This window comes from Crotalus tigris, unplaced genomic scaffold (assembly GCF_016545835.1).
Source record: "Crotalus tigris isolate CLP2741 ecotype Arizona unplaced genomic scaffold, ASM1654583v1 scf7180000019126.842475, whole genome shotgun sequence".
Taxonomy (NCBI): domain Eukaryota; kingdom Metazoa; phylum Chordata; class Lepidosauria; order Squamata; family Viperidae; genus Crotalus; species Crotalus tigris.
In genome coordinates this window covers 124,200-134,465 of record NW_024097388.1, presented here as the reverse complement: position 1 = coordinate 134,465, position 10,266 = coordinate 124,200, and the positions used below count along the sequence as shown (strand labels likewise).

At 37.4% G+C, this 10,266-nt stretch overlaps 1 pseudogene; it reads right to left on the bottom strand.

Annotated features, from left to right (window-relative positions):
• Nucleotides 1-3,293: 3,293 nt before the first annotated feature.
• On the bottom strand, nt 3,294-3,795 carry LOC120315447 (annotated as a pseudogene).
• Nucleotides 3,796-10,266: the final 6,471 nt, after the last annotated feature.

Below are 10,266 nucleotides of genomic sequence, written 5' to 3'. Positions count from 1 at the left end.
GCCCTTACTTATGAGAATTGAGTTGCTTAAACTGTGTAATAACGGTATAGCACTACTTCTCCATGAACTGCACTGGCTTCCAGTACTTTTCTGGGTATGACTCAAGGTACTGATTGCTCCTATAAAACCATGTATAGCAATTGAAGAACCATCTATCTTCTATGATTTCTGCTTGCTATACCAGATCTAGCAGGGAAGTATGCTATAGGACCTTTCATCAAAAAATACAATTTTGTTGGCCTCAAAGTTATGCTTTTTCTGCGGCTGTGCCTGCCCTGTGGAACAGCATCCCTCTGGAAATCCAGAAGTCCTCAACCCTTTTAGCGTTTCATAATGCAGTGTAAGACTTGGCTGTTCCCTAGGAGTCTGACCCAGAAGATTAGGTCAGCCTTGCTAGTTACTGCTGTTTTTATAAATTAGGATTAGACTATATACTAGTTTATAGTAGTCTGGATTATAAAATTGTTGTTTTAACTCTTTAAAACCACCCAGGATGGCATAAAGAAAGAATTTCCATAGAAATTGAGATCTTTCTTTCTTTCTTTCTTTTTCTTTCTTTTTTCTTTCTTTCTTTTTTCTTTCTCTCTCTCTCTCTCTCTCTTTCTTCTTCTTCTTCTTCTTCTTCTTCTTCTTCCTCGTCCTCCTCTTTCTTCTTCTTCTTCATCTTCTTCTTCTTCTTCTTCTTCTTCTTCTTCTTCTTCTTCTTCTTCTTCTTCTTCTTCTTCTCCTCTCTCTCTTTCTCTCTCACTCACTCACTCACTCACTTTCTCTCTCTCTCAATTCTTTCTTTGTTTCTTGTAAAATTTCTATATAAGGGCTAAGATGGACAGAAACCAGCAGTTCCCAGGACAAAGATGGCCATTATATAAATACAATAACTGCTTGGCTTCAAAGCCATCAAACACAATGTTAAGTATTCATAAATTTGGAACGATGGGAAGAAGAATCCTCAAGTCTGAACTCGTGAGGGTAGAAATATAATTTCATTTTTACATTGTTTATGGACAATCAATTGTTGTCCTGAGACTTAATTTTTGCCTGTAATAAAATCAAGCTTTGTCATGAGTTCTTCCTAGTCAAGCTGAGAAGTTGAGCCGAGCTGTGAAATATCAGTCTATCTTACCAAGTCCTGATAGAATGTGCTTGACAAGTACCTTGCAAATGTGAAACCCTACTTACAAAACCCATCTAGGATTCAAATTCTTCCTACACTGTATGAGAAAAGACTTGAGTTTCATAAACTTTCTCAATCCTAGTCTAGGAGCATTATAATTTATGGTTGGGATTTTTTAAATATATATATCCGTACTAATTACATAAACATTATATTTGTTCTTTAGGATGTTTATTAGAGTGCAAGATGCTTTTAACACTGGGAAAATGATGAGAAATATTTTCTCCACAAAGAAGCATGGAATTTTAAGAAGTCAATTACAATACAAATGGATTCATTTTTTTTAAAAGGTGATAAATCTGTAGTAAGTTAGAAAAACTACAACATATTATTATTCTACCATATGATTTCTGCCGAATGAGCAATGTTTTTGGGTTTTTGGAAGGGGGGAAACTGGACTGAATAAATGTATATTAGTGGACAAATAATTTATGCAAGGTAGCTATTATTAAGAAAAAATCTTAAAAATTGATGCAAAATGTGGTGACAGTGAAGGACATTTTGTATTTTGATAGCTTCCTTCACTAGTGCTTTCACAATAGCTGAGGATCTTAATGTGATGTTGAGCTGTATTGCAAAAATTATATAAATGTAAAACGAATGAATGAAGTTATCTGTTTTTGAGAACTCTCCATTCTGCAATGTTAATAATAAGCTTAATTATTGAAGTTATAATTATTTACAGCTATTGTATGGCTCTTTTTCCTTATTTCCTAATTATGGGGGATTTACTATGTTAGTTTATTTTAACCACTACAATATATTTAGACAGGTTTTCTTTTCCTTCACAGTATAATAACTGTTTATCTTTTCTTGGTAATTATAGTGATTACACTGTTTTAAAATAAATAAATGAAAATTGAAAATAGTTCTAGTGAATGTTTCCTTGTTCATCTTAGAACTTTTGCCTTGATTTAAAGTAGGGATGGGGAACTATGGCCCTTTTACAATCTGTGAACTTCATCTCCCAGAATTCCTGAGCCAACATGGCTGGCTCAGGAATTCTGGCAGTTGAAGTTCACAGATCGTAAAAGGGCCATAGTTCCCCACCCCTGATTTAAAGTGACGTCCAATTGTGTCTAGCTAAGTTGCTCAGACGATTAACAAACATAGTTCTGTGTATTCCTACAATCACTTTATGTATTCCAAACTGATTATCTAAAGAAGTTTATTTTGGCACAATTATTGCATATTTCTATGTACTGTAAGCATTTATTATGTATCAATAGCTCCATACAGGCATTCTAATTCATTTTTACACATTCTCGCTGCTGGTAAAACTTATATCTACTGCAGTTTTCTATCTGGATATCTGAAGAGCTGTGACTAGGAACTTAACATCAATATGACCTCAAGGACACATTTACCTGCTCATGTTTGCTTATTCTGTTCCTGTGAGAAAGGCTACAAGGTTTAATAATGTTGATTGAATGTTGATGTAGTCAAGGAAAGATTCAGTGGGAATTGGATAATACCCGAAAGATATTAAAACATGCTATACTATTACACAGCAATTACGACTGTGTGTGTATTGCAAACTCCATTATTGATTTTATGTCCAGCATTCCATACAAATTTGTTAAGCAACAGAAGGGGGGAAAATCAATTTTTCTTTGTTTTCTCCTTATCCTTTTCTAACCAAATCAACAACCATTTGGAAGAGAAATGTCGGCAATATTTCATCATAAAATTTGACTTTCACACAAAAAAAATTCTCACTTGGATAATCCAAGACAGCAAAAGTTACATCTTAATTACTTGTCTGCCCTGTGGCTTGTTGAGGCTTTACTATTATTTCAACTTTGTGCTTTATCACAATTGTCCTATTATTACTGAGGGATTTTGCTTCCTTCTTAGTTACTGTATATTCTATCATTGGATGTTTTCCATCCAGGTTTGGTGCACGCTTTCATGTTCATAGGTTTCTTTTATTAAGCACTGCTTTTTGTCTATGGAGATTCTCAGTCAACCAGGTCATGGTTGTCCCAAAGGTGCTTTTGCAGACGTTTCTTCAAGAACTGAAGAAGCTTCTTGGATGAGAAGCAAAATGTCTTCAAGGAAAAACAAAGAAAGTCCAGTTGCCTTTTGAAAAAGCTTTTTGGCTCATCTTTGTCAAGATGCAAATAACAGCAAGTTTTCTACTGAGGGGGTTGACCACGCCCACATCCAAATCCACCTCTAAATTGAAATTCAGTAGCTGACCCAGCACCAGCTTCTGCCTTTTTGTCTGCACCAGGAGGAGCTGCACTTCTTCTATACTGTAGGTATCCCTATCAGCTTCTCCTCATGTAAGATGAGCAGGACGTTCACCCTCTAAACCTTTCGGCCTGGGTCTGCCTGTTTCAGGATGGCTGCGGCACAAAGTGGCAGGCATGATTTCAGGTGGTAGGTGGAGATAATCTCACAGGTACTGGATGCCCTCATTGGTCAAATACTAGTAAAAATGCCTCCAGGCAAACTGTTCCTTCACATAGCCTCGAGATTTCAGGGACTGCATTGCTTTCATGACATGAGGTTGGGCACATTTTTGTCGGTAGTTCTGGATGCTTAGGCATGTGGACATCCTTCTTGGCTACCATCACACCCTCCTTAAAAAGGAGTTCATAGATTGCAATGCAATTTTTTTTTAGGCATCAACATCGTGGCAGCGCTGGAAAAGCTCATCTTTGTCAGACTGAACAGTGGGATTTAAATATTTGGCATCTATTCTCCATAAACATCACTTTTCCATAGCCTGCACTACTAAGGAAGATATTTCATTCACCCATCCAAACCAGACTTTTGGGCAGATCAAATGTGCCAAATGTGCCAAAAGAAAGACTAGAAGTGACATGAAAGCAGTGTTCCAATATCTCAGGGGCTGCCACAAAGAAGAGGGGGTGAACCTATTCTCCAAAGCACCTGAGGGCAGGACAAGAAGCAATATATGGAAACTAATAAAGGACAGAAGCAACTTAGAACTAAGGAGAAATTTCCTGACAGTTACAGCAAGTAATCAGTGGAATGACTTGAAGTTGTGGGTGCTCCAACACTGAAAGTTTTTAAGAAGAGATTGGACAACCCTTTCTCTGAAATGGTATAGGGTTTCTTGCCTGAGCAGGGGGTTAGACTAGAAGATCTCCAAGGTTCCCTCCAACTCTGTTGTTGTTGTTGTTGTTGTTGTTGTTGTTATATTTTTAAAATAGACCAGACATTATCAAATTGCATACTGTAGTTCTTTGTCAATAATAACTCCAAGTTCTACAGTGCCCCAAAATTACCTGTAATTTTTTTGTCAGCACTATTTAACTAATCTAACCAAATAGCATAATACTACTGCATTAACATAAGAAAACAATAAATAGGACAGGCTGAATAAAACATTTCTAAGCACCAACATATTAGAATTGATTGTTATGTCCAGAAATATATAAATCTGTTAGCTCAACATCAACTATGTAATAAGGTTGGCACAAGGCACATCCTTATGGGGGAAATCATTGCAAAGAGAGAAAGCCTATAGAAAATCTTTATTCCAAGTATCTGCTTACTTTAAGTAGGCTGAGAGAACTCCCCAAACAGATGATTTGAGAATATGGGGGGGAAACAGATGGGAAGAGACGTTCTTTTTAATTCAGCAATGCCTAACCTAATGCAATTTCCAATATCCTAATACACATAAGCATACACAAACACAAGTAGGATCAAAATTCATGACTATGAATACTACTTACAAAAAAAAGGAAGAAACAGATCTAGCAAGCCATGCTACTTACACCATTAAAAAAATACAAGCTGATTAATTTGCAGGTCTCAGTGAACTAGGAAAGTATTAATATTTACAATAAGATGCATTGCAAAAGAAAGCTGAAGAACCTAAGTTACTGGAAAGGAATAAAAAATAAATTAATTGTTGACCTGTGAAAGCCCCATCACACTCAGAATATTGTCTGGACAAGAAGGATATGGCCACCCCTGAAGTGAGGAGGGTCCCTTTGTGATGGTCTTTTTTTGAAACTAACCATGTTGATGCTTTTTCAGGCAGGTGCTTTTAGAGGGAAAGGTTAGGAACTACATAATGGCTGTTAGCTTGTTTTTAATTTGCACATGTTATGGTGATTCATTTTTTTTCTTTAATTAAAAGTTGCCTAGAGTTCTAGCAAGAGCCAGCATATAAATTATTGCAGTTAAATAAATAAAGTATGATTGCCAATATATGCCTCAATCTCTCTATCCTGCCCCCCCAGAAAACACCTCTCAATCTTGCCACTCATCTCAAATGACTGTAATTGGGACAATAGATCACAACGCCTACACTGATGTCAGAGTAGGATAGTGAATCCTTAAACCTATTCCCACTTTCCTCCTTCCCTGACTAAAGTATAATGTGAACAAAGCCCCAAAATTCTAATTTCAAACCGGTGCTAGAATTTCTAGTTCCACCAACTCCCTGCTCAGTCTGGTAAAAAAAATCAGCACCTGCTGAGAAAGTAAATGTTGTTCTGAATAAAGCTAGCAGAATTATTACCGGATGCCTTAAACCTACCCCTCTAGATAAGATCTACCATCTAGCCAGCATTGCCCTGCCTGCTGTTCGCAGAGAAGAAGCAGCATACAGAAAGAGACTCAGATCATCAATATCTAGCAAAGCCCTCTCTATGGCCTACAACCAGCTCAGCAGAGATTAAAATCCAGATAAAATTTCCTTAGGCTAATGGATGTCTTTGAAGAATTTGAAAGCAGAGTGGATCTATGGAAAGCTACAAAGAACCAACACTGGTTGGAACCAGCGACAGACCACAATGAAAGTTGCTAGTTTCTGGGCAAGATCTGTTCAATTTGTACATATTTTAATCTTGCCTTTTATATTTTAAATGTTATATCATATAGTATGCCTTATTTTGATTGTGATACTTCTGACACAAAAAACAAACCAACCCCCAAACTTCATAGGGGACAATGAAACTCTGTTAAGTATTTTGAATCCTCCAATGAGTTAGAAACTAGCCTGAATTGCCCCATTTTATTCTAAGGTTGGGTTGAGTCATAATGAAGCCACAGTCAATATATATGAACAACAACTTGGTCAGCTTCTAAGAACAATGGGTTAGGTTCAGTGGTGGGATTCAGCCAGTTCACACCACTTCGGCAGAACTGGCAGCTAATTTTTGGTTGCTCAGGCCCAGAATGGACTTCTGTAAGCAGCATCCACACGGAGAACCGGTTGTTCACATATTTGAATCCCACCACTGGTTGGGTTCATTATGCTCCAAACAAAAGGTATCCTTCCCTAAACTTACGTTGTTAGCCTCTTTCATTCAGGGAAAATTGCTTACAGTTTGAACATTCACAGAACCTCTTCTTAAATACGGCAAATTGATTCTGTCCTGGCCACAAAAGTTCCCATTTCTCTGAATGGCAAAACGAACGAGAACTCATCTTCACTTATCAGTCTCTGTTTTGCACCTTATTCTGATTCACCAGACTAGGTAGCTTTTCGTGCCATGTGTTGATCATTCACAAAATTAAGGACTACACCGAGGATGCAAGTTGCATGCCAGTCAATGTCACTAGCTAATGACACCTTTTATTCTACACTTAATGGTGTTATGTGACACTGGTGTGAGGCACAAGGATTTAATGACAACCTTTAAAAAGAACATTTTTGCCATGTGTCTGTATGCAACTGGAATTCATTACTAGCTTTTTATTAATAAATGCAGGCTTCTGCTTGACATTCTGGATGTCAGGAAGACAAGTAATGCACAGGCACCTTTGACTCCCTCTGGGTTTTGAAGGCATAAGACTAACAAGTACTGCCAGAAGAAGCTAAGACAACTACTAAGGCAACATTTCCCCTGACAGATTTTTTTTCCCCCAGAAACTGATAATCTCAGGTAACAACTCAGATATATTACTACAGCTTTTTAATATAAATATTCTACCTGCAACACAACACTGTATTTTGACATACATTCTGAAAAATTTCCTTGCAGTATTTACGCAGTGCTAAAAATTCTGGGTAAACCTGGATCTCTGTGAGAAAAGGGAGTAAAAAAAAAACCCCATAGAAATATGATATTTTTAATTTTTTTATCAGGAAGGATTATCCTTATTTTTTAAAGAGAAGGCAATTATTTTTCTTATTACTTCCAAATAGGTCTAAAACCATTTTTTTCTCAGAACCGGCATTTTAAGTGATTAAAAATAAATGGCATTCAAAGAGAAGTCCACTTTAATAAATAAAAAAATCACACATTAAAAATGCATTATTTTAAACCAGGGGTCTTCAAACTTGGCCCTTTTATGACTTGTGGAGTCGAAGTCCACAAGTCATAAAAGGGCCAAGTTTGAAGACTCCTGTTTTAAACAAAGAAGCTAAACATTATTGGAAAAAGATAAAAACCATTTTTAACTGTATGCTCCTGGATCAAAATAGACACTATTTGATGTTGTTTTATTTATTTTTTATGATTTTATCCAGTTCTTTTAATTTATAAGTTTTTTTACTTCTGGGCTGTTTAAAATTAATATTTGTTCCATTGTACTGAATACTCAAATGTTAAATATTATTTGGGGGACAGTAAAACTCTTTGATGACAATTTATCCTGAAAGGTAGTTTAATGTATACCTAATCACATAATTCCTTCAGGGTAAGCAATACTAAGAAAGGAAATAGTGTATGGAAACAAGAATGCTTTATAAGGGTAGCAAAGTGGAAAAGTGCAAAAAGAGGGTAAAGTTTGACATCCTATGGCATAGACAGTGTTGTGGGAATTTGAGATAAGAGATTAAAAAAAGAAAGAAAAGGAAATCTAAGACTATCTCATTTACATTAGTGCCATTCATGACACTTCTCCATGCCAGAATAACAGAATAAACAGAATTGGAAGGAACCTTTGAGGTCATCTAATCCAACCCCCTGCTCTACCATTCCAGAAAAATCGTTGTCCAATCGCTTCTTTAAAACTTCCAGTGTTGAAGCACTCACAACTTCTGGAGGCAGGTTGTTCCACTGTTCAATTGTTCTCACTGTTAGGGAATTTCTCCTTAGTTCTAGGTTGCTTCTCTCCTTGATAAACTTTCATCTGTTACTTCTTGTCCTGCTTAATGACTGCTTAATTCCCTTACCAGCTGCAGTGATTCGCTTAACAAGCATGGCAGAAAAGGTCATCAAATCAGACTCAACTCACTTAAGAACCTCTTTGCTTATCCATGGAAGTTTTGCTGCCAATCGTGGTCCTAAGTCAAGGACCTTTCTACCCTTACAAAGTATTCTTGTTCCACACTTTATTTCCTTTCTTAAATTTTTTCTTTTTGAAGATCTCATCAATAATAATAATAATAAAGTTGGAAGGGACCTTGGAGGTCATCAAGTCCAACCCCCTGCTCAGGCAGGAAACCCTACGCCATTTCGGACAAATGGCTGTCCAGTCTCTCCTTAAAAACTTCCAGTGTTGGAGCATTCACCACTTCTGGAGGCAGGTTGTTCCACTGGTTAATTGTTCTAACTGTCAGGAAGTTTCTCCTTAGTTCTAGGTTGCTTCTCTCCTTGATTAGTTTCCATCTGTTGCTTCTTGTCCTGCTTCAGGCACCTTGGAAAATAGTTTGACTCCCTCTTCTTTGTGGCAGCCCCTGAGATATTGGAATACTGCTATCATGTCCCCCCTCGTCCTTCTCTTCATTAAACTAGACATACCCAATTCCAGCAGCCGTTCCTTATATGCTTTGGCCCCCAGTCCCCTAATCATCTTTGTTGCTCTTCTCTGTACTATTTCTAGAGTCTCAACATCTTTTTTACATTTTTACATTTATCTGACCATGCTTTCCTCTCCAGTCATTTATTCTTTTTCATTCTCTTTTTTGATCCTCATTCATTTCTCTCTATATGACCAACCACTCTCCACATATTTCTTCCGTACTACTCAGTAGTTGGTCTCCATTCATCCAGCAAACCATTCATTCTTTATCCATTCTCTTCTTGTTGTACAATACACTTTTTTTAAAAAATAACACCTCACACAATTCAGTTTACTTCTAGGTTTATCCTGACATACTCGACTCTCACTTCCATATAACAAAGTAGGCAGACACACATTTGCAATCGACAGACTCTTGAGAGTTCTTTATTTTCCAAGGGCTAAGCATACCATAGTGCAGAAGGTGATGGTATAAATGATGCTTTATTGTAGCACAAACCTTCTCCAACAATAGACTGAATTAGTGAGTTAGACACTCTCCTAATTTGAACATAAAATATAAAAAGAGAAACTGGGAAGCATAATCAGACTGACAAGGTTATGTTACTATAGCTAAGCTAAATAAAAGTATTTTTTTAATCTTTTGGGCAATTATAGTTTGGCACGGTCTGCTTTGTAGGGCTAACATTTAGGTTACTGCACTGGGCAGTGCCTCAAAGATCAAGCTTCTTGCCACTTTTCTTTAATCTCTGGCTTAATTTAATTTAATTTAATCCAATGTGCAATTGTTGGAGGAGGTCCGTTGCTGGTGTAGGGTGTGGTATCATCAGTATGTTGATAACATTCTTCTATATCAGGGATAGGCAACCTTGGCTCTTTTATGACTCATGGATTTCAACTCCCAGAAGTCCTGAGCAGCATGGCTGGCTCAGGAATTCTGGGAGTTGAAGTTCACAAGTCATAAAAGAGCCAAGGTTGACTACCCCTGATCTATATCAACTGCTTGGCAATGTTATTCGGGGTCTAACCCAGAGCCTCAAGCTGAGAGTGCCTGGATGGGAAACAAATGATTCCATTCAACCCTAGCAAGATGGCGTGGCACTGGGTTTTGGCCCTTTGGGATGTGGCATTCTGTCATCTTTGACTCACAATGGGATAGTAGTTCCTTGGACAAAGCTGGTACACAATTCAGAAGTCCTCTGAATTCACAGCTCCTGTTTGAGAGACAGATGGCAGCTGTGGCCTTTATTCAGCTATATTTTGTGCACCAATTGAATCCATTCCTGCACAGGGACACCTTCTTCACAATTACTCATGCCTTGGTTGCTTCTCCATTGGATTACTGCATTATGCTCTACATGAGACTGCCCATGAAGATCATCCAGAAATGACAGCTGGCCTAGAATGCAATG